General features: G+C 38.6%; 1 protein-coding gene across 1 annotated transcript in view; it reads left to right on the top strand.

Moving 5' to 3' along the window:
* Window positions 1-24,092, top strand: part of opcml (opioid binding protein/cell adhesion molecule-like) — a 276,216-nt gene that overhangs the window by 48,878 nt on the left and 203,246 nt on the right. The gene's annotated exons all lie outside the window — the stretch shown is intronic.

The raw sequence follows: 24,092 nt of genomic DNA, 5'->3' as shown, positions 1-24,092 counted from the left end.
GTGTATTATTACGTGAGGACGCAGCCTTTCTCTGGTTTTGTTCTAATTTTAAAACGTTTTTTTTTTTGCTTTCAGGCATCAAATTGCTAAATCATCCTGGATCAAAGCATGTTCATGCGTCAGAATGGTCCAGTCAAAGTCATTCGGAGGTCCACAAATGGCCCCCGGACCACACTTTAGACATCCCGGGAGTAGAGATAGCTTTTGCTTCCTCTCCTCTTCTCGTTCTGCCAACTTTACTTTAAAATATAAGACCACACATCACTGGCATCTTTTAGGAGACGTTATAAAATAAGAGCAGGACATTCCTAACCAATAATATAAAGCTAGCTTTAAACTGAACGATGGTTGCTGCTCAACCTGTAACCAGGACTGGTTCTCTGTTATTCTGATGAACTGCTGACTCATCGGGTTTTCCATTTAACATAAAACAATCAAATTTTTTTTTTAATCACTTACCTTCTCACTTGATTTCCATTTATTATTTCATTTTTTTTATGTTCCATAAATGCTGCGCATTTCATTTCCATATTGTGACACATTAAAGAGAAGGCAAAATCAGTTTTCTAATGAAGAGTGCAATCTGCATTAAAATCTCCTTTTTCAACCTGGAGACAGGATGCCGAGAGGAAGCTTTTCTTTTCTTTTTTTTTTGTCACCGCTCCATCACATTTGCTAATGAAAAGACGGTGCACATTAAGCACCACTTGGACAAACACATTTGTATTCATTAATTCAAAATTAAATGTGAACCCAGACGCCAGGAACGTAAACAAATATCCTTTACACATTGAGTATTCCGGTATTATATGCCTTCTTAAAAAGCTTTGTGGAGGAGCTCGGCCTTTTAAATAACGCATTTCCAAACATCGAGAAGCGAGTCGCAATTCAGTTCACTGATGACAAGAACCTTTTGTAAAAGAAAAAACAAAGCCTGTGTAACTTTTCAAATGCATAGCAGGTAACGAAACATTTGTTGCTAAAACTTTAGCTGTGTGAAGAAGGTGGGAGGCTTGTGTCTATCCATTCTGCTAAGATAAGTAACTTGAGGGGCTTCCTGAGGCTTTTGTCTACATTGCTTGAAGTCAGGATGGAGGCAAGTAGGAGGAGAGTCAAAGCACAGCATCTGCCAAGCAGACAACGTGATTCACACAAGCAAATGGTTTGATGTGCTCTCCCCACGTTATCTGAGGCTTTTACAGGTCTGTGATCTTTAAGACTTGGGTTTTATGCTCTCCTTTGCTCTAATAATTTACTGCAGCGTGCTTAAAATAACCAGGAGGTGGAATATGTTTCTTCTAAGCAGCTGTTCTCAAGCACACGCAGTACAGTGCCGAGTAAAAACAATCACGTTTTTTACAAGTAGCGAATCCTTGTGAAATTAAGGGAAATGACACATGGTTGGAGGAATGAAAATGTAAAGAGTGTGGACTTTGCATCATCCAAAACACAGGATTGTACTTTGAACTGTAGCTCTGGATGTTTAAGGTCCTTGCTGGGCAGAAATGCGAATCACCGTCGGTTTTCGTTCAGGAATGTCCCGTGTTTAGCGTCACATCATCAGCCTCTCTTAACATCTTTCAGCCACTACCAAAATTCACAATGATGACAGTGTGCTCAGCGTGACGGTAAAAGTTAGTTTACTTTCGCACATTGCACTCTGCTTGTTGACAAAAACGGTTCGAGTTCTTAAAACATAGCCATTCTGTATTCCAGTTGAGAGCACTCCGTCTAAGTATGTAACTTGGTTTGTGCTGACCACTGAACGCCACCATTTCTACATCAACGTCAACGTACCCTGAGTGAGTTTCAGGGTAATTTAGAACTTGCCTGTAATAAATTAACAATTTACAAACAAGCAAAGTTTTTTTTTCTTTTTGTTTCTAATATTACTTTGCTTTCTTCATTTCCATGTGTGTTTGGAAAGAACAGTGACTCAGACGTTGCTCGACTGGAGTGAAGTGCTTTACACACATACAAGGCATACCCAGACTTAGATTTTGTGATCGCGCTTTAAAATTAAACACCGATCTGGTGATAATGCCGGATCAAGTCCTGTGAACTTAGATCATGATCTTAATTAGACATACAGGAAACAGTGGCACCTGGATTTAAAATCACTGGCAGGATGAGTGCAACGATCCACTTACCACGTCAGGTCATGAAGCAAAAGCCGAGAGGGAAAAAATTATTTTGGGGCAGAAACTAATGCATAAAGATATACATAAATATTTACACACATACTGTATGTATACATTTTCCTAAGCAGAATGAGCCAGGGGCTAAGCTAAATGCAAGGCTTTTCTTTTCAACTTCAATTCGCCCTGTTATCTTGTGTGCCACCAATTAAATCTTGATTCAGGCTCACTTTGCTCCTGAAAATTAAGGTGGAGATCTTTCTTCTTCTTTTTATTTATTTTTTTTCCCCAAGTACATTTCACATTTAGAGCTTCCCATTTCTGTCTGTTAGCCTGTTCAAAGCAATCTTGGTGAAGACGTCCAATTTATCAGCTTTTTCATCAGTGTTGAGTTTTCCAAATACAACACAGGTATGACTTTGGGGAGTCATTTCTTTCTTGTTTGCTTCTGTGACATGTTTATTTATTTGCCTGAATGGGTAAACATTTCCTCTCCGGTGCCAAGCAGGTGGTTTTGTAGCAGAAGCGTTCTTGAGGGAATATAGGCACCGAGGATATCTTTTTTTAGTGAGTGTAGTGACAAGGTAACCGGCAAATAATACCATCCAGCGTCACACATGAAGCTGAAACCAATGTGCAAGCAGATTTCAGCCCCGAGGCTCAGACTGCTCACTCTGTCAGCTCCCTTATCTCGAAATAAAGGCTGCTCGCACCGTTTGTATACAAGAAATTTAAACTGCGGGCCAAAACATGGACCTCGTCCACAGCATTTGCTCTTCCTAAAAAAAAAAAAAAAAAAAAAGACAGACTGGTTCAGACTTTTATTCACCTGTCAAAACTGGGCTGAGGCGCTTAAATCATCTGCCGCATGCAGAGGAAGATAATGTGGAAGTTCAGAGACTGCCTACCAAATTATTTCAGAGGATTAGCTCCCTGACTGTCATCTTTGCCTTGCTGCGCTTGGCATTCACAGGCCTGCTGACTCTTCGGACAAACAACCAACTCGGTCTTTCAAAGAGGTGGCCATGGCTCCCTCTCATGGCCTTTTCAAACATTTTTCCACAGCAGAGTGGATGAATGGATCAGAGAAATGCAACTACTCTGAATCTGCTCACCGCTGCCGGCAAGAATTTTCTTTTGTTCTGCGGGGGAAAGAAATATCGAACATGTCGTCTCTATCTGGCCTGGTGGCATAAAATCCACATTTTATGGAGTTTGGTAGGAATCCGATGAATTCATAGGTAACAATTAGTCCATAAATTGAGTGGCAAAGACACGTGTAACATATTTATTAAATGAGACAATTATTAAATAATGTGTAATCAAAACCTTTTTGTGATGAGTTAATAACATGGGGAACTTTGAGTTTGACAGCAACATGTCTTCAAATCTGGAAGGTTCTGAGGGTCTGTGGATTTCCACCTGTGATTCTTTCCTTAGAGTTTCAGTTGGATTTGGGGTGGATGATTGAATAAGGCACAAAGATGCCAATTGTATTTTTTATTTCTCTGAATTAAACCAAGTTTCCTCGGCTATTTGTTTGGCACCAATGTTTGTTTGTTTTTTAATGATGGATATTTCGTCTTCTTATAAATAAAGTTAGCGTATTTCTTCATTCACGCAGAAAGACAACCCGGCGTTATAATGTTTTCACCACCAAAACCTCACTTAAATTTTTTATCTCAGATTGTATTCTGAATGGTCTTGTTTCGGTTTGTCCAAATGTTTTGACAGCCAACTTTAACTAAGCAGTAGATTCTTGTGCAGTGCGCAGACATTAAAAGATTGCCGCGCTTATTGTTTTAATGAAAAACTCTCCCTTCAAATACAACTTCTTTCTCTTGCTATGAAATTTGCACGTGCCTCTTCTGGTTGTTTTTGACTCCTCTGTGGCCTTGGCTGGTCTTTGGTAAAGGAAGCTATTTTCCACTTCTGGATTACGTCCCCAGTGGTTCTCGCTGGAACGTTCAGAAGTTCAGAAATAGCTCTGTAACCAATTAGTATCTTTTACATCAATGAGGTTGCGTAGGTCTTGAGAGTGTTATTGGCTTTTGTGAATCGCGCCATTATACTCGTGCAATTTCATGTTAATATTTTTATAGACCATCATTTTGGACCAAACAAACCTTCGTTTGTTCAGTAGTTATTCCCCCGTGCCATTTCACTTCATCACACTTCTTTTATGGCCTCCTTTTTATATGTGGAATTCTTGGGGTTGCTGCAGACATCCGGCGTAAATTTCAGTGTAATGGACTCATTAAAAATATTGTATTTATTGAGAACAACAATTAGTTAAATACTTACTTTTCCCCTTTGCACGCACGTCGTCAACAAAAAAAAGCGTCCTTCATGTGCGTTCTGAGAGAACATAGCAGTAAACTACTGCTAGACTACATCCTCCTGAGAAGAATCTGCACAAACGTATACAATTACACTCTCAGGTAGCTAGCAGCTACAGTGTCGAGCTGTCATCGTCTGGTGTGTGTGGAAGAAATGCTGGCAATGAGTTGGTTTGGAAGCCAGAGCTCTCCCTGAAGCAAAAATGTTTGCTGACCCGCCGCTGACATCTTGCCACGCTGCTCTCCCTGGATCTGAGACGCACTCACTGAGATTACACATCATTCCGTATTCGCTGTTTGTTTAAAATACATTACTGCTCAATGTGGGTTCGGGGTATTCGTGCACAAATAGTGATCTATCAAGCATACAGCCGGAGCCCTTCCTGGCTTAGATGTCTGCCATCATCCGGTGGCGTGAGGCAGAAGGAGAAAAGATGGTTTGTTTGGATTCATCTGAAGCAACTAATGCTGTCAGATTATATGGAAATAAATGCTAGCTGCTGTGTATAGCATGTACAAACTGCCGTCTATAGCTGTGTGTAAAAGAAGATTTCAGTCACAACCAAAATAGTCCCTTTAAAATGCAAACATGCTGTTTAGGGTTTAATCTGACAATGTAAGCATCATATGTTTAAAAGGCAGCATTATTTAAAATCACCTTTTTTAAGCTTTACACCCTGTTATAATGTTATTAATCTCCCATGGCAGCCATTCAGCTGTTCAAAACGTCTGGGTGGACTTAGCTCCTCCTCGGAGTTGCATTTTCCAAGCTTCTGAGCTGCTGCCTCATAGAGCAGCCCTCACACACTCGGCTCCTCCAGACTAGTGGCAGCAGCAATCATCAAACAGCCGGTGGAACTGAGCGTCTGCAAGCAAATTCTCAGTGAACGCTGGTCAAAACGTTGTTAAAGGGTTAATAGAGGAATGATGTGATGAATTCCTGAAGGCAGAGTTTCAGAAAGAGCAGGAGCTTTTAAAGAGACAGAGGCCCAATTTCAAGGCATTAAATATCGAAGTCAAATTGCTTTTAAGTCATATTCGATAAATACAGCATTTTTCTAACAACTGAAGGCTTAATGCTATAAAATGGCACTATGTGTCTGGAAAGCACATAACACTGCCCCCTTAAAACAAAAGTAAGGGATAATGTTTCACCAGTGATTCTGATAGGAGCCTAAAATGGCTCCCCACTCCCACATTATTAACATATAGGCAGCTGTGACACTGCTGTGATTCAGCTGTCCGTCAGCAACCAGGCAATTAGATGGGAGGCCGTGAGATTCAGCTTGTTTGGAAAGACGCAACGCAAGCAGGAGATAGAGGTGAAAGCTTGGATAGATAGAGGAAGACATGGATAATGGAAAGGATATTGTCTGAGACAGTTGGGGCATACATAGTAAGCAGAGACAATATAGTCTCCTCATCCGACTGCTTTCGGATTCTTAAAGGGGTTGCTAATGAAAGACTGCTGCCTTCGGAGCGCGGAGACACACGAGACAAGCTCTGTCACATTCAGTGGATTCAAACAAGACTGTAATTCTGGTGGTGCCCTACATTCAGCTTTCCCACCACCTAAAACAATTCTCCAGTTTGAGCCTCCACCAACACCATGCCTGTCTTTGTTTTCACTCCTACTTAATTGGTCTCTAATAGATACAGTAAGGCAGCAGAAACTGAGCCACAAAGGAAGCGTCTGCCAGTTGAAATCCTAAAACGTTAAAGAAGGATCTTAAAGTTGGTAGGATTTAAATTTCCTTTTTTCTTAAAATATAGGGGAATTACATATTAAGTGCTGCATTTCAAGAGGCAGATTTTTAATGTAACTGCAAACAATCAATACAATACTAGCTCGAGAATGTGTCATTTAGTAAGCTACAATATGTTATCCGTTTTGCTGGCAGCAACAATCATTAATGTAAAGAAAATAAACCTTATTCCTATACTGATATATTCATATAATTGTCTGTAATGTACTTTTTTTGAGATGTGTAAGTGAAGACTACGTAAAAACAGACTCAACAAAATAAGTAATATATAATAATATTTACAGATTAAGCAAGTCCAACATTTAGAAATTAAATTAGCCAAAATTTAGAGACAGATTGAAGGGACCAATCAAGCCAATAAAGTCCCCCAGTATCCCTAAAATTAGACTGTCTGCCTTTTATAGGGGTGCAGGAAGCAACACCCACAGCTCCCCACATTTGGCGTCACTGCTTGTGTAAATTGGACCTCCAAGTCATTATCTTTGTCCATAGACATTCATATATGGCAGCCTGCAGCTCCGGGACGCATAGGTCACTCATAGTACGAAGGTTTCAGGTTGGGTGTTTCTTTCAGATACTGCAATAATAATAATAGACAGATTGGTTGTCAACTTAGAATTAGGCTAAATACAGTCAATGTATCACCATTTTCAAAATGGTTTTATACAATTCTTTCCTTTAACATGCTACAATGTTCTTTCCCAGGCAAGAGTCCTGAAATTAATCACAACTAAGTAAAAACTGATATTCTGTTAATCAAACTTTATGTGATTTTGTTATGTACTGGGAGATGTTTCAGTCAGAAAAAGCAACACATGTTTGTCTTTATGCTTTACTTGTTTTCTTAAACTAAATAAAACCTCTGGTGGCAAATAAGGGTGGATGATGTTCGAAGCTATTTTATCAAAATTATTTGAATTGGAAAAAAATATATATATAAATCATTGTCAAAGTTTCATCACAATTCGTCTACAGAAAAAACTGCCACAAGATAACATTGGTGTATTTAGGTCAAATTCTTTTCAGCACACATTTGTACTTCACAAGATTGTCAGAAGTGGGCTGTAAAATAATACTAACATTTGGTCTCTACAATTTTCAGTTCTAGTTATATAAAAAAAATGTTTTAATTCACAAAGCTTTCTCAATTACACACACTATTTTTCTATATCTCATTGTATCTGCAAAATAGCAAATCTGAAGCAAATTGAAGTCTGCACCCTTACACACACACTTCACCTGGCAGTTAGACGGTTCTGTTTTCTTAAAAGCGAAGAGCACGATTTAACCCTTTAACTGGTCCATGAGGACCCCAGCGTCCTCATGGACCCATTGACTTGCATTTAAGTGTTTTTGGGGTGATAGTTAAGGTTAACTGGCTTCAGAAATGTTGTCATTGGACGATCAGAGAGGAGAATGTTTAAGCCTGTTATTGTGAAGGGCTGAAAGGACATTGTGTCCTTGTCCATCTGCTGCACTGACCCTTCAAAATACAGCGGAGCCCAAAGCATTCAAAACTAATGGACACCAAAACGGACTTTTTAAAAATTATTATTATTTTTTAAAGGTAATAAAGCAAGATTAAAATATGTAGCACTATATACAGAAGAAGCAATTTGTTTGCTTTTATCTAAATTGTTAAAAAATTACATCAAATTGTATTGATGCCTTTCATGGAAGTCAATGAAAAAATTATAGGCATTAAAATAATCCTGCACATAATTGCTCAGCATCTTTTCTCACTGGGATTTTTAAAATTTATCTTTGCTGATAAACTCCAAGACTTTAAGGTGATTGTCCTCCCATTGCCCTTAACTGATCAGATTCAAGTTGGATCTCTGGTTATTCTGGTGCAAAACATTCACATTGCTTCTAGTCAGAAGAAACTGACTGCTTCAAACAAAAAGACTTGCATTACAATATTTATTTATTTATTTATTTATTTATTTATTGTTTGTGATCCACTGGTCTCAGAATCTTGACTCTTTGTTTTCCTTTTTGGTTTTAGTTTTTAGGCTTGATCAGTCTGTCACTCTCAGCCCTTCATGTCTGGCTTTCTCTTTTCTTTGTTTTATTCTGTCTTTATTTGTTTTGATTTTTTAAATCAGTCTTTGCCTTCAATAAACATTTGCATGCATTTCTGTTAATTCTTCCTTTACCTCTGCTCCTCTGTTCTGGTTCTCACTCAGCTGCTCTGCGTTCCCCTAATTGGTCCTCGTCTGATTCTCATGTCACTCAATCACTCCCCTCAGGCTCCCACCAGTTAAACCCATCAGGTTATTTACTTCGATTGTCTGATCTGTCCATGGCTGTTTTGTGTGTGTGTGTGTGTGTGTGTGGTCCTGCTGTTTTGTTTGTGCAGTCAGTTTCTCTGCAGTTCCTCTCATGTCCCTTCCTTTGTGTTTTATTAGTTATATTTCAGTAAGTGATCATCACCACCAACATGTGGCTGCCATTTACCTTTTTGTGTTGTTTTCAATGAACTGTCCTGCAAAACATAAACCGACCCTTGGGCTTAGGATGCAACTTCCACGCGTCCCAAGTTCAAGAAAGAAACCAGACCATTCAGAATTTCCAGTCAGAGGTTAACTTTCTTGACACCTGGAGGCAGAGAGCAACTTTTAGTGATTTCCTTCCACATGGACTAAGAACAAAAACATTTATGCAATTATTCACCTGTGCAATTGCATAGTGTAAGATACAGGAAAATTATGTGTAGTTCTCATTATTAGTTGGTCCATACAGCTGAGGAAAACTCTGATCACTAGCTGTGCCACTTCATTAAAAGGAATATAAGATGCAACAATTTGTGATGGAATTTTTCACTTGTTTGAAAACCATGGCTTTTTAAATGTTATCCTGTAGTGAAACCATAATATACCAGACTATATATTGTATGGTATATTAGAGCACTGCCCATAAATACCGCTGATAAGTACATCTTCAATTTAATCAACCACAGAGTTATGTGGTTAATTATGTAAAATAAAATGCAGGATGAATGTATTACATTTATAATCTCATAAATTGACTTACTGTAAATGTTTTTTGAACTCAGATGTGCTTTAGCATCACAAAATCTTCCTTAAAAGTGTTTCCACATGATGCAAGCTAACCTCACTCTGCAGCGAGAACTTCTGTTTGTCTGCAACACAGGTTTCAATAGCGCATGTAGTCTTAACAGAGCAGCCAAGTCAGGTTTTTATTAGTGAAGGACAAAGCAAAGTCTTCAACAAAAATTACACAGGCTAAAGTGATAAATGCCACAAAACCCTGTAATGCGATTTTCTATCAATTTAATTATAACATGCTGCACACAGACTTGGGTGTCAGCCAGTAAATGATCAGTTATTATAAAAAGCTTGTCATGCTACCAAGCAAAGAAAAAGCTGAATATTCAGTTTTTCTCATTTGTTGTTGTTAGAGATTTATTACCTTAAATCCTTTTGCAAGAACACCTCCTAATTTAGTAACTACCTGTGAGCAGTCGTATTTTGTTTTCTTGACAGTACTGACCGAGATTTGAACCGGGCTCAGACCTTTGATCAGATATCACATCTGGAACTGGGTTGTTAGATGTTTGGGTTAGAAGCTTTACGACCTCTGTTGTTTTCCTGACTGCCCCTTGCCTGTTCTTCTTTGACAATAAAAACAGGAGTCCTTGTGAGAGCAGATCAGAACGCTCTGTAGAACTGCTCGGAGGAGAAGTTTGGTAGAGCCTTCCCTTTTGCAAAAGCTCCACGTAAAATTCATATACGTTGTCTGTGGTTCTTTCTTTTATTTAGGTTCGAAAGGAAAATACCTATCAGTTGTTTTTTCATTGACCTGGTTTTTGTTGTTTGTTTGTTTGTTTTTTTTCTTGCATTTTCATGTCATATTCACATATTTTATTTCAATACCTCTCAACCTATGTTTAGATTGAGACGATAATCCTTTCGCAGTTACTTTTAGACACGTCTGTTGAAATATGACCAGAGCCATTGTTAATATTTCAGTTTAATCATTTACTGACTGATACGACATGAAGGGAGTTTAGTGCATTTCAACTCAAAACTGGGCTTGCACAGCTTATTAGGAGTCGAGCTGTAGCACTTTTTGAGTTCACTTCATTCAGCCGTTTTTACTTTTAAAATATATTTTTAAAATCTTCTGGACTCGCTTTAACATGTTCATCCGACGAAACTGATTACTTTAAGTGAAGACGTGAATCACAGTCCTCTCAGTTTCACTCGCACATTAAACGGTCTCTGGCCGCCGAGTGAAATAAACGGTGGACACACTGCGACCACACGGCTGTAGCTACGGATCCAAATGAATGCTACACACAGACAGACTTTGCTGTGTGGAGAAACAAAAGCAAGCAATTTGAATAAAGCTAATTAATTGATTTCACTTTTCCCACGTAATTTATTTATTTTTTTGTTCTTCTACAACGCGTCGGTCTCGTTAGAACTTTTGCAAAACCTACAGAAATCCTAAAGACAAAGCCAGTCAGGACAGCAGATGTGTGCTTTCCAACTGATCAGCTGTGACTCTTTAGGTTTCGTGTTTACCAGGTCTTGAGTGTTTTGGGTCTGGGGTTAAGTGGGAGACTTTAATCCATTTCTCAAGTTAAATGAACTCCTCTCTACTCGCATAACATGCTCCATTTCCCACACAACAAGCGGTGACCTTCATTATCTTGAAAGCTGTAATTAGGCAACTTAAAAGTGTCATTAATCTGTTTGAGTCGGACGCTTGTCCTGGGAGCTCCTCTGCGACGTCAAACATAAAGAATATGCTAAAATAAAACCTGGAAACATTTTTTAATAATACGTTTTTTGTCCTGTTCGACTTCTGATTCACAGAAAAAAAACTATATGCTTTACATTAAGCTTAGTAGTAGTGGTGTGATGCTGCTAGGTTACTCTTTCAATAAACATTCAAAGTTGTAATTTATTTAATGGGCGTTTTTGCTTGTAGTTTTCCATAAAGATCAGGAGCCCGGAATGGCCGCTGAGAGGGCAATTGTGACCTCCAGGGATTTAAGGGTGAGCAGCAAAGGGCAGCACCTGTGACCTTGGCAAAGTCTCAACCACTTCTGCTTTCACCAGCAGAGGTTAATCGACTCACTACAGAGGAAAGTGCTTGGTGGAGAGGTGCAGCGTGGGCAGCTGTACTTAAATAACAAATGACCCCGGCAGATTATAAATTAGCTGTGTTCTAAATTATGGGTTTCGTAAACGCAGGGCAGGTCGGGAAATTGCTCACATCCACCTGTGTATAAATCATTCTGTGTTTCTGCTTAAAGCGTTGCACTGTAAAGTTAGCACATTAAAATAGCTTTTGCCCGTGTTGATGTCTGTATGACGGAGTCAGCTGAGCAGTGCTCTTCTGTTCTTGTGGCTCTGCAGCTAGAAGCGACACACAGGCAAGCCGGGGAGCGCTGCGCACGGCAGAGGGAACTGTAAGGTCAAAGGCACTTTTGGATCTCTGAAGTTTGTTTTCATGTCGTAATCAGAGACGCCTTTGACTTATCCTGCAGTGAGAAGGCGAATGGCACCGCCAACATGCAGATGTGTTATTTCAGCAGGCTGAGGTTTGCTCTCCTTTCTGCACTTCTTCGTCAGAGCCAAATCCATGATCCAAATACTAACAAATTAGCATTTCCTCCAGTAAAAGGTTATGAATAATCTTTTGATGCAAGACCTGGCAGCACACCAGAGTTGGCATGACACAAATAAATATAATTATGCCTTTTGTTGCAGTTTCAGGGTGAAAAATGGTTTATGGTTGAATTACTGTGAACGCTGACGTGAAATTGACCTTGGTTTCTAAACATGACTCTACGCCGCACGTCGGACTTTCTGTTTATGTTCAATGAGCCCCAAATGTCCCCACCGAGTGAACTGCTACTTAAAACACTTCACTCTTAAAGTAACCTGGGTTACTTTTTTTTTTCTACGTACAAATAACTTTGCTTTGTGAAAGAGCTGCTGGTGGTGTGTGGGTGGCAACGTCTCACACACACACACACGCCAGCTTAAAATTGTTGGGGGGGATCAAATAAAGTGTCAGGAACACTGACATTTATGAACTAGACTGTTTAGCAGAGAGAAGACGTGCGATAAATACATTTTACAACTCATCTCCAATAAACAAGTTTATTAACAAAAAGAATTCAACCTTCCAGATAAAATGCATAAATCAACAAACTCACTAAGCTACTAACACTTCACTGAACTAAGTAAAAGATGAAACCATAATGAATCTAATAAACTACTAACAAGTGAAACAGTATTAATATATGGAGCCCAAAAATGGTGCAATAATGTAGAACAAAGCATGAAAAAAAACACTTTAGAATAAAGCATGAAATGACCCGTAGAGTGATATTTATTGAACTTGAGGCTTTACGGGTCAAGATGTTAAAGGTTTTACGACGAGTGATCAGAATGTGCTGCATTATGTGCAGCTTTATTTGATTTCCTTCTGTCCACAACAAATACAGTTTCCATGTTGTTCTGAACAGCTCACTCCTGGTTCTGCTCGGTCGCGTCAATATTTACCTTATTGTTCCCATTACAGCAGAGATTGTATTTTTCCAAGGTTTCCATTAAGAAACGCGTCCTCAGTATGAGAACTGTCTTCCTTTGGAACTGACAGACAATAATTGAGTATTCAGAAAAGGCATTTTCTCCCAATCCTTGTCTTTCATTGCGCACAACATCCTTAACAAACGTTGGAATTCATTGTTGGAGTAAAGTTTCTTTTCTTTATTTATTTATTCCCCCTCCCCCTTCATTTTATGCTATTCGTAATGGAACAGAGAGAATCTCATTTTGTAGCAGCTGAACCTTGAAAGCTTTTGCTGGCTTGGCAATGCTGAAGGCTCTTCTTCCCTTTGATATTATAAATAAACTCCTCAGCCTTGTCAGTTTATTTGCTCTTTGAATGAGAAGTCAAGGGTGTGAATTTCTTGTTTTTAACAGAATTCGCTCAGGAAAAAAAAGCTTAAAGATGTTCATATTAACAACTTTCTTACTTACTTACTTACTTGCCGTCTGGGGGGGGAAAAAAAAGTTTGCCATCTGGTGTTGAAACAATTTAAAACAAATAATGGCAAACAAATGACAGAATTTGGCAAAAATCAAAGATTATAAAGCTAGAAAAAGTATGTAACATGACACATTTGCTGCATGTCTTCTCCCTCTCCTCTCCTCCCTATTTCCTTTCCATTTACTGCTCATTCAAGGGCACTAAAGCTTCAAGAAGAAATATCTTCCAATAAAATGCTGGGACTGTTACTTCTACAGTGTTGTTTTCAGTGACTGCAATACACACACTTTTTTTTTTTTTTTTTTTTTTTGGGCTGATGAAAATCTTCTGGGTAACCGATGCTCTGGATTCAGATAGAGATGTTGCGTTCACACACTGCACTTATGAACACTGAGGCGCTTAGTTGAGTTTCGGTTAGATCAAAAGACCACAAAGTGTGCCAGGACAGCATTCTCCACCCCATTTCAACACAACTAGCAACCTGAACCGTTGATACAGAGCAGAATGAAGCATGCTGTCATGTTGTTCATCCCAAACTCTGATCTTTCCATCTGAATGTTTGCTCAGCATGAGGAATTGCTGTAAAGTCGACGAAGTAACGCAAGTGATTTTCTGCTGTCGCTGCGTCCTCATCCAGGGGACTGAATGCCGCAAGTCAATGACTCAATAAAATTTATTAGAATCTTATTAACTTTTCCACTGTCACCCTCAAAATGCTTACATGTTGTCTAATAGGTCATTAGACCTATTAGAGCATTTTAGCTGTCATAGAACATTTTAGCTGTCATATGGACAGTTAAGAGGTAAAACTATTGTGCATAATTAACTGAGCTTACTGTAGTGTGGGATAACTAGGATCAATTGGAATATGTCTGACTGCAATTATTATTACTATTATTATTGTAAAGTGCAAACAATATTTGTTGTGAATTCATTTCAATACAAATAAACTGAAATGAATTGAACTGAATGTTGCAGCCCAGCAACCTTTTCCCTGTAGATCTGCTTCAAGGTCCTACAAGTTTCTTTTATGAATTCTACTTCACATTCTCACTAGTTATGTTTCGTCTACACAAATGCTGCTTGCAAAGTGATTTTATTTTATTTATTTATTTTTTATTGTCGTTTGTTTTCCAAACCATTCTCTGTACACCTGAGAGATGGTTGTGGGTGAAAATCCAAGTACATCAGTAGTTTTTAAAACACTGTGCAGCCCGTCTGGTAGCAGCCTCAGTCGCTTACGCCCGCCTCTAGATGCCTCAATGCATTAAGTTGCTCTCATGTGACTGGTGAATAGTGGTGACAAGCAATTGAGCACATGTACTTAATAAACTGTCTGGTCCATGTCCCTTTAGCTGAGCATGATATACTGTACAGTCTGCAATGGCGGGGCAGTAATGTTGCAGTAACATAAAACAGAAGGTCCTAAAGAAATGTGAAACAATGTTGCCACAAACAGCTGAATATTTCGTGAAATTTACATGCTTAGACTGTCTGCCCTTTGTTAAAATGTAGTTTCATCCCTCTATTGTTTTTGGACGAGTGATTAGACCAAACATGAAGAAACAAACACATGGGACTTTGGTTCTGCGCAAAGATTTCCCTGTGTCTGATGGAGTGATATAAGAAAGCCAACTCGAGAGGCGGAGGATGAACAGAGGTGTTTGTGAAGCATCTCTGAAGATGTTTTACAGTAATTGCTTTGCACTGACAGCAGTAAAACTGTGGCAAATTCTAAATTGCTTTGGAGATGTGGATGAAAGCAACTCATTCCGGATTATGTCTTATTTACACGTCTTAGAAAGAATCATCTTCCTGATTTCTGTGTTTTATGTTTGCATTTTATTGCAAATAAGAACGAGCCTTGGCAGCCTGGGGAGACGGCTTTCAGCTACCAGGATATTTTGGTAATTTTTATTGGATTCTCGGAATGCAGTGTTAACATTGCGCATTTAATTTTTTATCTTATTCATAACGGTCTTCTGATAATATGGGTCAGTTGTTAATTAGGATTTTTCAAACTGTCAAAAAATATATATATTGTTGTTGTCACACAGGAGTATGGATAATGTCACAAGACCAGGATCATTTACAATAGATTCAAGCCACACCATTTTCTTTAAAAAGCTACTGAAGAACTTTAGTTGTGTGGGTCGGTGACGATGTTAGTGGGTTATTGACAGATAATGACTGGTGATCAAAAAATCTTTTATAACTGTACGAGTGAGCTTATGTTTCCAACGTTAGATTTCACCTGTGACTCTGTTGGAAAAACTTTTTTTTTCACGTGGCTGATGGATCGAACGTCAGGTTTCGCAGAAGCTGGTCTCAGTCCACTAAGCACACAATACAATTCGAATACGAGTCAAACACTTCTGAAACCATTTCTGTTACATTAATCACAGCAGTGTTCATCATCAGCACATAAAGTAGATATAGCCTCTAATCAGTCATCATTGTTGTGTATACGGAACATTGTGCAAGCCTCGTGAGTTTTATTAATTAAATATATATTTTCCAATATATATATATATATATATATATGTATATATATATATATATATATAAAAGAGGAAACATGAACCGGAGTAGCTGTGGGTTGCTTTGTTTGTTCCTTCAATGGAGCCGCTTCATCCCCTCCGACTTTCATTTCTTAGCCTTGAGCAATAAACAGTAGCATAATGTTAATTTTCCTTATTAAGCATTTTCATGAAACAAAGAGAGAAAAGCTTGGCAGAGAGCTTAAATCTCCAACCTATATTTTTTATTGAATAGTCTTTAAATACTCGATTCTGTCACGATTTGCGGTTAGTGGTGGTGAGGCAGACGCGGTGGACCCAGGTTGGAGTGAAAAAATTATGACTTTTATTGATGAAATGAGCACAATAATCCAAAAGTCCACAATCCAGGCAGCACAGATTGAGCGGAAGGTTAAGAGCTCACAATCTGGTAGCAACTGGTACAACAAACAACTGACGGCAAAACAGATGTAAGATCAGACAGTCTAGACCAGGGGTCTCAAACTCCAGTCCTCAAGGGCCGCAGTCCTACAGTTTTTAGATGTGCCACAGGTACAAAACACTGGAATGAAATGGCTTAATTACCTCCTCCTTGTGTAGATCAGTTCTCCAGAGCCTTGCTAATGACCTAATTATTCTATTCAGGTGTGGTGCAGCAGAGGCACATCTAAAAGTTGCAGGACTGCGGCCCTCGAGGACTGGAGTTTGAGACCTCTGGTCTAGACAAACTAGACGGCAAAACAGAATAGACACAACAGATTCGACAAGGACCCAACAAGGAACACAGGTGGCATTAAATAGACAGAGGGTAATCAGGGAAGGAGACACAGCTGGGAACAATCAATGGGTAGAAAGGACGACACGGAGACTCAATTAACTGAAAACGACACAAAAACCTAACTTGACACAGAGAAAAAACCAAAATCTTACAGGTTCTGCATTATGCAAATTATTATTTCAGTTTGCTTTGGCTCTGATCCCTGTGTCAGCCAGTTGGCACCTATAAGATATAAAAGATCATGACCTAAATAGCTGCTCTCTGCAGCCATAAGAGCACATTTTGCTGGTATCTTTTTTTGGTGTGATCTTCAGCAGCTGGAAGATGTTGAAGGATCTTCTAGGATGAGAGTCAGCTCCTCCAAGTCTGGAGTTATGGTTCCTCTGGAAACAGACCCCACTGATGTAATGATCCCTTCTGTTGCTGGAGAGAGTGATGTCTGGGTTTCCTATGTGTTCACCCTGCAACCTTGAACTAGAAGACGGATGGACAGATGGACTGATAAATCAGCCCCGATTTTCCTTAATATTGGGAAGTTGGTGATAGACTAATACATACAAAGCAAATCTTATCCACTGATCTTATCTACCTCGGCAAAGGTCTAAAAATTAACCACTGTCCAGTTTTTCCTCTGCAATGAGAGAGCTTTGACTGACCAACCGGGTCATGCCTGCAAATTACCAGTTAACAGTTGTCACTCTACTGTGGTCAACTTAGCAACTTTATTGCTATACGCATCAACATTTTATACAAAAAAATCAATCAATCAATCAATAGCGACCAAAATCCTGACTAGCCAGATATTTACTAGGAGTATGCATCTAGTCAATATCCTTCCTTCTATTCTTTGCATTCTTTGGTGTTGTTTTTTTTTGCCATTTCTTCAATTTGTGATTAGAGATGGATAGATATCTGAAAGATAAATACTTTTTTACAACACTATGAACACTTTGTAAATGGTGACAACAAGGCTTCCACCAAATCATAGAAAATAACCAGACATAACCATTTATTGCTGCAGATGTTTTAAATAATGCATACTAATATCTTTTCTATCTTTCCTCATTTTCTTCTTTCTTTCTTTGGAAAGCTTTGTTTTTGCATACATTTAAATGTTCTTCTAGCCGTTTGGGATTTGAGGGAGCTGAATAAAAACCAACAACTATCTTGAAACAGTAAGCACTTTTTTTCCCAGAAAAAAACATATCTGACTTTTTTTTTTCTTATTAATTATTAAATTATGTAAAATAATTCTGGTGAAGCCAAACTCTAGTGGCAGCTTGTTACAGTATGTCTGCTAATATAATGTTGTTGTATTTTTTTGTTTTTGGGGTTTTTTGTGGTGAAACACTGGATTGTTTTTGTTCTACTTAAATAAATTCACTTGGTTGTTCTGGCACTTTTCAGCAATGATCTGTTATGATGAGTAGCCATGCCAACAGGAGACTTATTTACACGCTGTTAGAGCTTCCTAAAGCCAAACTAAGCCCAGAATAAGACCTTAAATTCCCGACAACACTGGAAAGGAGAGAGTTTGTCTGCCTCTGTGCACTTAACAGTAAGCTAGCAGCTGCAAGTTTTTGTCGACATTATCAATGGGAAGCGGTGCATATGTGTTGTTTTGGTGTTGTTCTGTGGGACAGCATTAGCTCTGCAGAAGCCACAGCGAAAACAACGTATTTGTGTATTTCAACATTTTATTGCTTATTTTTTTAATGCATTATGTATTTTCTCTTCAGACAAAAAAAAAACACAACTCTTTATTTCTTGACTCTTTTATATGCTTCCTGTGTGTACGTGACAGCTTGAAGCGACACTCCACCAAGGAGAAATACTGACATACAGCCTGACATTTTGCTGATTTATTGATTTTGTGCCGCCTGACCTGAATCTTTAATCCTGGTTTATCTAAATTTAGCCATCAATAAAATAATTGTGATAAGAGTAGTTTCAAAATCCTTTTTTTTATTATTTGTTAAGTGTCCTTTAATTAGATTTTCCATACTAAGGAAATGATTTATTTTCATTAGAAATCCTGTCTGGTCAATGAAATTCACAATTTGTGAATGATTACAATCGATGCGGCTACTTGTGGGCATATCAAAAAGCACAATCATACTGCCTCATTTAGCCATAATCCACTACATGAAAGATTCAAAAGCTCAATGTGAATGTTCTACACAACCTTTAGCAAAATAAATACAATTCTTCAGATGTTTTTTTTCCTAACTTTTTCTGTAAATGCCCATATTCTGCCCAATTAAGTGATGAACTGATTTTGCAGATTTTTAATTATTTCATATTAGTAGAGATGCCACAACATATGGTACTTTTAGAAGACTTTTCATATATTCTATGGAAAAATGATGGATTCAAGCAAGTTTGACCTTATTATATTTAACAACTATTTGTAGTTACAGTGAAACCCAAAGTTATTCATACCACTGGAATATTTAAACTTAGAATATGTCCATTTCCTCTATCAGATCTTTCCTATTTGCTCTGTAACATTTTACATGGATATCGTAATTCTTGGTTCAGGGAGATGAAGCTGCAGTTTTTCATCTGTGCTGTTCTCATATTTTCACTTTTACAAAAACACTATTGTTTAATAAAGTGTCTTTGTCTGCTACATTTAGTATTAGAAAATATGAACAACAACAACAAAACAACACAATACAATATCGCCCGTCTCATTCCAGATGACTGTAAAAAGTGAGATGTCAAATATCTGCGCCATTTCCCTGCGACACAGAATTAGGACAACCGAGCCCCGGTGTTCACCTGTCATCTTTATGAAAACATACAATAAAATTTTGTAATAAAAAACCCCCAACATTTTAAATATAGCCTTTATCTTAAGTGAATGTTGAATTTCATTATCTCTTTTCAACTTAATTGGAATTTTGAGGAACTTTTAATGAGTGTTCCACAACACAATTAGGGCGACTCCTTTAACTTCTGTGACAGGGGTATGTGGATTTTACCAAAAATAACTCCGAAATAATCATTGCAGATCTTTGTTTTTTAATTTTGTCACATAATTAACAGCTCTGAAATGTTGCCAAGTTAAACAGAAAACCACTCAGTGTTTTCACGAGAGGCTCAGATGCTTGGCCTTTCCTTTTATCACCCAACTTGCCACAAATCTCCCATCGGCTGTTTTACAAGGATGAGGTCTGAACTTCACTCCTAGAATTTATGAACTTGAGCGTCTACTGTTTTCTTTCAGAGCCATCCTGTAGCACTTTTACTCCTAGCATTTGCCTTAAAAATTATACAAAGTCTTCTTAATAACTACAAGATCCCTAGGCCCTTTGGCCAAAAAGTAAGTCAAAATAACAAACCCCTTCCTGCTTCTGCTTGGTTGATGGCGGTGATATGCAATATTGGAAGAGTATTAAGCTTCCCACCTTCAAGGTACAGCAAATCAGGCATAACTTAAAGCTATGTTGGAAGGAGATAAAAACGAAGAGGCAGGATCATCCTACTCTGAGCAATGACTGAAATATATAGTTTACACATCTGGGGGACTCCCAGAAGGAATATTTATAAAAACTTATTATACACTTTCAAGCTCTGACAAAGTAATATTTTTAAATTGATGTCCTTTTTCATAAAACATTGATGTTTGGCTCTCTGAAATTTCTTTTTGACAGTCTTGACGAGACACCAATGTAACTGATTAAAATTTTCCTTACTTTTTATCAGTCCTTTATTACTTGTTGTTTATTTTTTATTTTAACCCTCTTATTCATCCTTTGTGTTTAGTTATTCTTTATTGAAGACCATTTTCTGATTTGCCAGCTCCTCCATTAGTATTTATTCACTTTAGCTCATATAACCCAACATGTTCGGATCGTCACCTTTTTGTAAGATTTGATTTCCTTTTACTAAAGACTTCAACCTTACTTTGCCTCAACTTAGCTCACTTCTGGGTGAAGCTACACCGTCACTAATTATGACAATTTCCTTGAGAAGTAGCAAATAGACATTGACGCCCATCAACCCCCAACTGCATTATAGCTCCACATGATCTGATGCTTCAGCTGCTTTGTCGTTTACAGCATTGAAAGAATGAACTAACCTTTGCTGAAACTGCAGTGTATTTCATCTTCTTTCAAAAACTTTCGGGGGTTTGTCATCAAAATGAAGGGCCCGACACTCAGGAAACGACGCTCTGTGACAAATAGTTTGCCCTCTTCGAGTCAAGTGACCAGCGACATTCGCGCATGTAAAACTTTGAGCTCGAACACGTAGACGTGCACACGTGAGATTGAGGCGAGACTGAAGGAAGTTGAAAAATGTTAAACTTTTGTTGCAGTTGTTACTATCATGCTTCGTGTGTCAAGCCCAGTAGGTATTTGATATGAATACAACAGAGTCAATATGGTCTCATTGCGTCATTAGCTAGCTTTTCTTCACAGACAACACTGGAGCAGTAGAGCGTCTTAAGATCCAGCCCAGAAAAAAATCATTTTAAATAATAACGGTCATACTTACTTATTTAAAAAAGAAAAACTGTCACACACCATAGCTTGAGGTACAAAAGAATCTATTTTGCCAAAACAGAATGGACATTCATTTTAGTTTTTAGGTGCACAAAACTGGTAGAAATATGTCTAAAAACAACTGTAACTGAGGAATAATTACTACTATAAAATTGTTGACACCATGAGTTATTTTTCTTCCACTTCATAATTACGTTGTGATGGTTTCGTAAATAAGCTCCCAATGAAATGCATTAAAGTTTATTGCTGCAACGTGATAAACTGTGAAAAGGATCCAGCAGCCGATATACTCATTACAAGACACACATTTATAAATATTTGTGTAAATTTTATTTACTTGCTCAGTCCTGTTACTTTGCAACATGTGCATAAACGTTCTGAAAAGACAGAGTGACTGACGCTTCCACCAGACGGGTAAAATGTCAAACCGAAACCTAATTGCTTGGCAGAAATTGCAGCATAGATGGAGTGAGATCTTCTCTCCGCTGGAGTTAGTTTTGATACATTCCCAATGTACAAGTTGTACCGCCTGCGCAGCAAGCTGGAGCCCAATATGGAAATTCCACAGAAACTGTCTTGCTCTCATTACTTGTGATGAAATGTCAAATTCATAGTCCAAATATTGGATATATGCCTGGGATGTGAGTAGAGGCATTTCTTTAGCTACAAGCTATTTAAAAAAAAATATAAACTGACCTGATTTTTAGGCCAGCAAACAACAACAGCAGTATTTCCATGCTCTGTCTGGTGAATATTTCATGGTGACAGGTGGATTCGGTGCGAGTGTGTGAATAGGATTTATTGGGTTTCGGACCAGCAGATGATCCCGCCTGCAGGACGCTTGGTGATTACTGTCCACTAATTCTTCATGGTGAGCTGGGTAGAAAAATGACAGAGAAAGCTGTGTAGAATGGCTAATCAATACTGTATTTATGCCCAGTGACGAGACGGCATTGCTCACTTGCCAACACAACAGGCCTTCCGTCAATAGGTCTCAGTGGATCTCCAAGGGAAGATAATGACCATTTCTTTATTTAGAGCAACCAAAACAGAGGGGTCGATTGTTATGGTGGGAAAGTGAATGCCTTGAAAATCGCTTTTAAATGATTGTTCCCTCCGAGTCATTCAATGAAGGACCGCTCCCTTTTCTGCTTCTTGATCACAACAGACCTTGTTCCTTAACCTCCCATATATCCTCTCACATCTGGTCAGCTATTAATTTCTTTTGTTGTGCATGATAAAGAGAGCGCTACCAATGGGCATTTTGAATTGTACTTCAGATTTAGCAAAGAACATTTAGTGCTGGCAATCATTTGCATCAGAATGCAACGAAAAAAACAATATGCGTTTGATTCTTGATTTCCTTGTACACATTGATGACTATCTGCTTTTGCCATCAATCTTCTACAGTCCATGCCCCAACTATTGGCGCCGGCTTACATCTGCCTTACGTGACTTAGATGATTTCAGGCCAAACGTTTAAAAAGATGAAGATTACAGTGAATATGATGAAAAACATTGACTGTAGATGAAATGATTCTGCCAGGTGACATGTGGACTTCCTCTCCTGTAGTAAAACATACAGAGGATTCCATTCTTTGAAAGGCATTTTACAGCGAAATCTAGTATTATCTTGTGCTAAATGAACTGCATTTGTGGTAGTTATTCAAAGCAGACATTTCATACTAAAGAATGGTGGCAAGGAGAAGATGGACAATGTTAAACTGTCACATCAATGAAGAATGATTTATCTCTGAAAAAGCTGTAGTTACTCCACTGGCATTCTTCTGTGTAAATAAAAACTAAACAGACTTACCTTAACAGCGGCAGTTCATACTTGCCTTCACAAGACGAATTATAACACAAATGGACCAACTTTATGTTGAGTTAAACCAATTCTATCCAAGCTCATATTAAAACAACCTCATTCATTTCAATCCTGTTAAATGCAGTCCTGAATTTCCCCATTTTGGGACAGTAAAAGATGTTTCTGTTTTATTCTGGTCCATAGTCATCTACAAATACTGTAGACTAAAACTTAACTCAGAAATTTCAACATGAAATTATAATGCTTTATTCTTACTACATGACCTCTACCACCATGTACCTGGCGGTGTGATGGTCTGGGATGGAGGCGCTATGTTCAACACTCTGCTGGTGTCTCTGTTATGTGGGATTTTCATATTCAGCCTGTGTATGCACATGTATGAAGGCATGTGTTTCTGTGTGTAACTGTCTGTCCTCTATCCTCCTTTGTGTTGACCCTGTGATGGTCTGGCAACCTGTCAGGAGTGCACACTGCTTCCTGCCAGCTGTGACCATGAACCAGATTAACTTTGAACAGAAAGTGGATGGATGGATGGATGGATGGATGGATGGATGGATGGATGGATGGATGGCACGTGAAATAAGACAAAACCCCTCCTCATAGCAGCAAGTTCACAAATGTGTTAATTAGTTATGTGCGGGATATACGGTGCACAGTAGAAATGATAAAAATTTGGCCTATGATATAAATCTCTAGTCCACCTGCTAACCACAGTACTGCTTGTAGAGGATGTAATCAAAACAGAGCAATCTGGCATCAAAACAGAGCAAGCGGGAATTAGACTGGCTGAGAGCGTGAGGGAAGAGAGATCGTTAAAAACGTCAATTATCTGGACCTGGTTTGGGTTTAAGCTGGGGCTGTCAGCGTTAACGCATGCGATTCATCTGAAAAGTTTCACATGTTAATATTACATAATGTAGATTAATCTCATTACCTATTTTTGACCTAAAATCCTCTCTCCCTCTGTGGTTTAACCCGGCAGCAAAATTTGCTTTAAAAACCAAGCTGGGGTGCTGTGGTGGCGCAGGGGCAAAGCATGACCCACGTTGAGGCCTTAGTCCTTGTAGCGGTGGTCGTGGGTTCGATTCCCGGCCTGGCGACGTTTGCCGCATGTCTTCCCCCTCTCTGGTTGCCCTGTTTCCTGTTGAACTACTTTCAGATGGGGGCCACTAGAG

Source organism: Xiphophorus couchianus, chromosome 11 (assembly GCF_001444195.1).
Source record: "Xiphophorus couchianus chromosome 11, X_couchianus-1.0, whole genome shotgun sequence".
Classification (NCBI taxonomy): Eukaryota; Metazoa; Chordata; class Actinopteri; order Cyprinodontiformes; family Poeciliidae; genus Xiphophorus; species Xiphophorus couchianus.
This window is presented reverse-complemented; position numbering and strand designations above follow the sequence as displayed.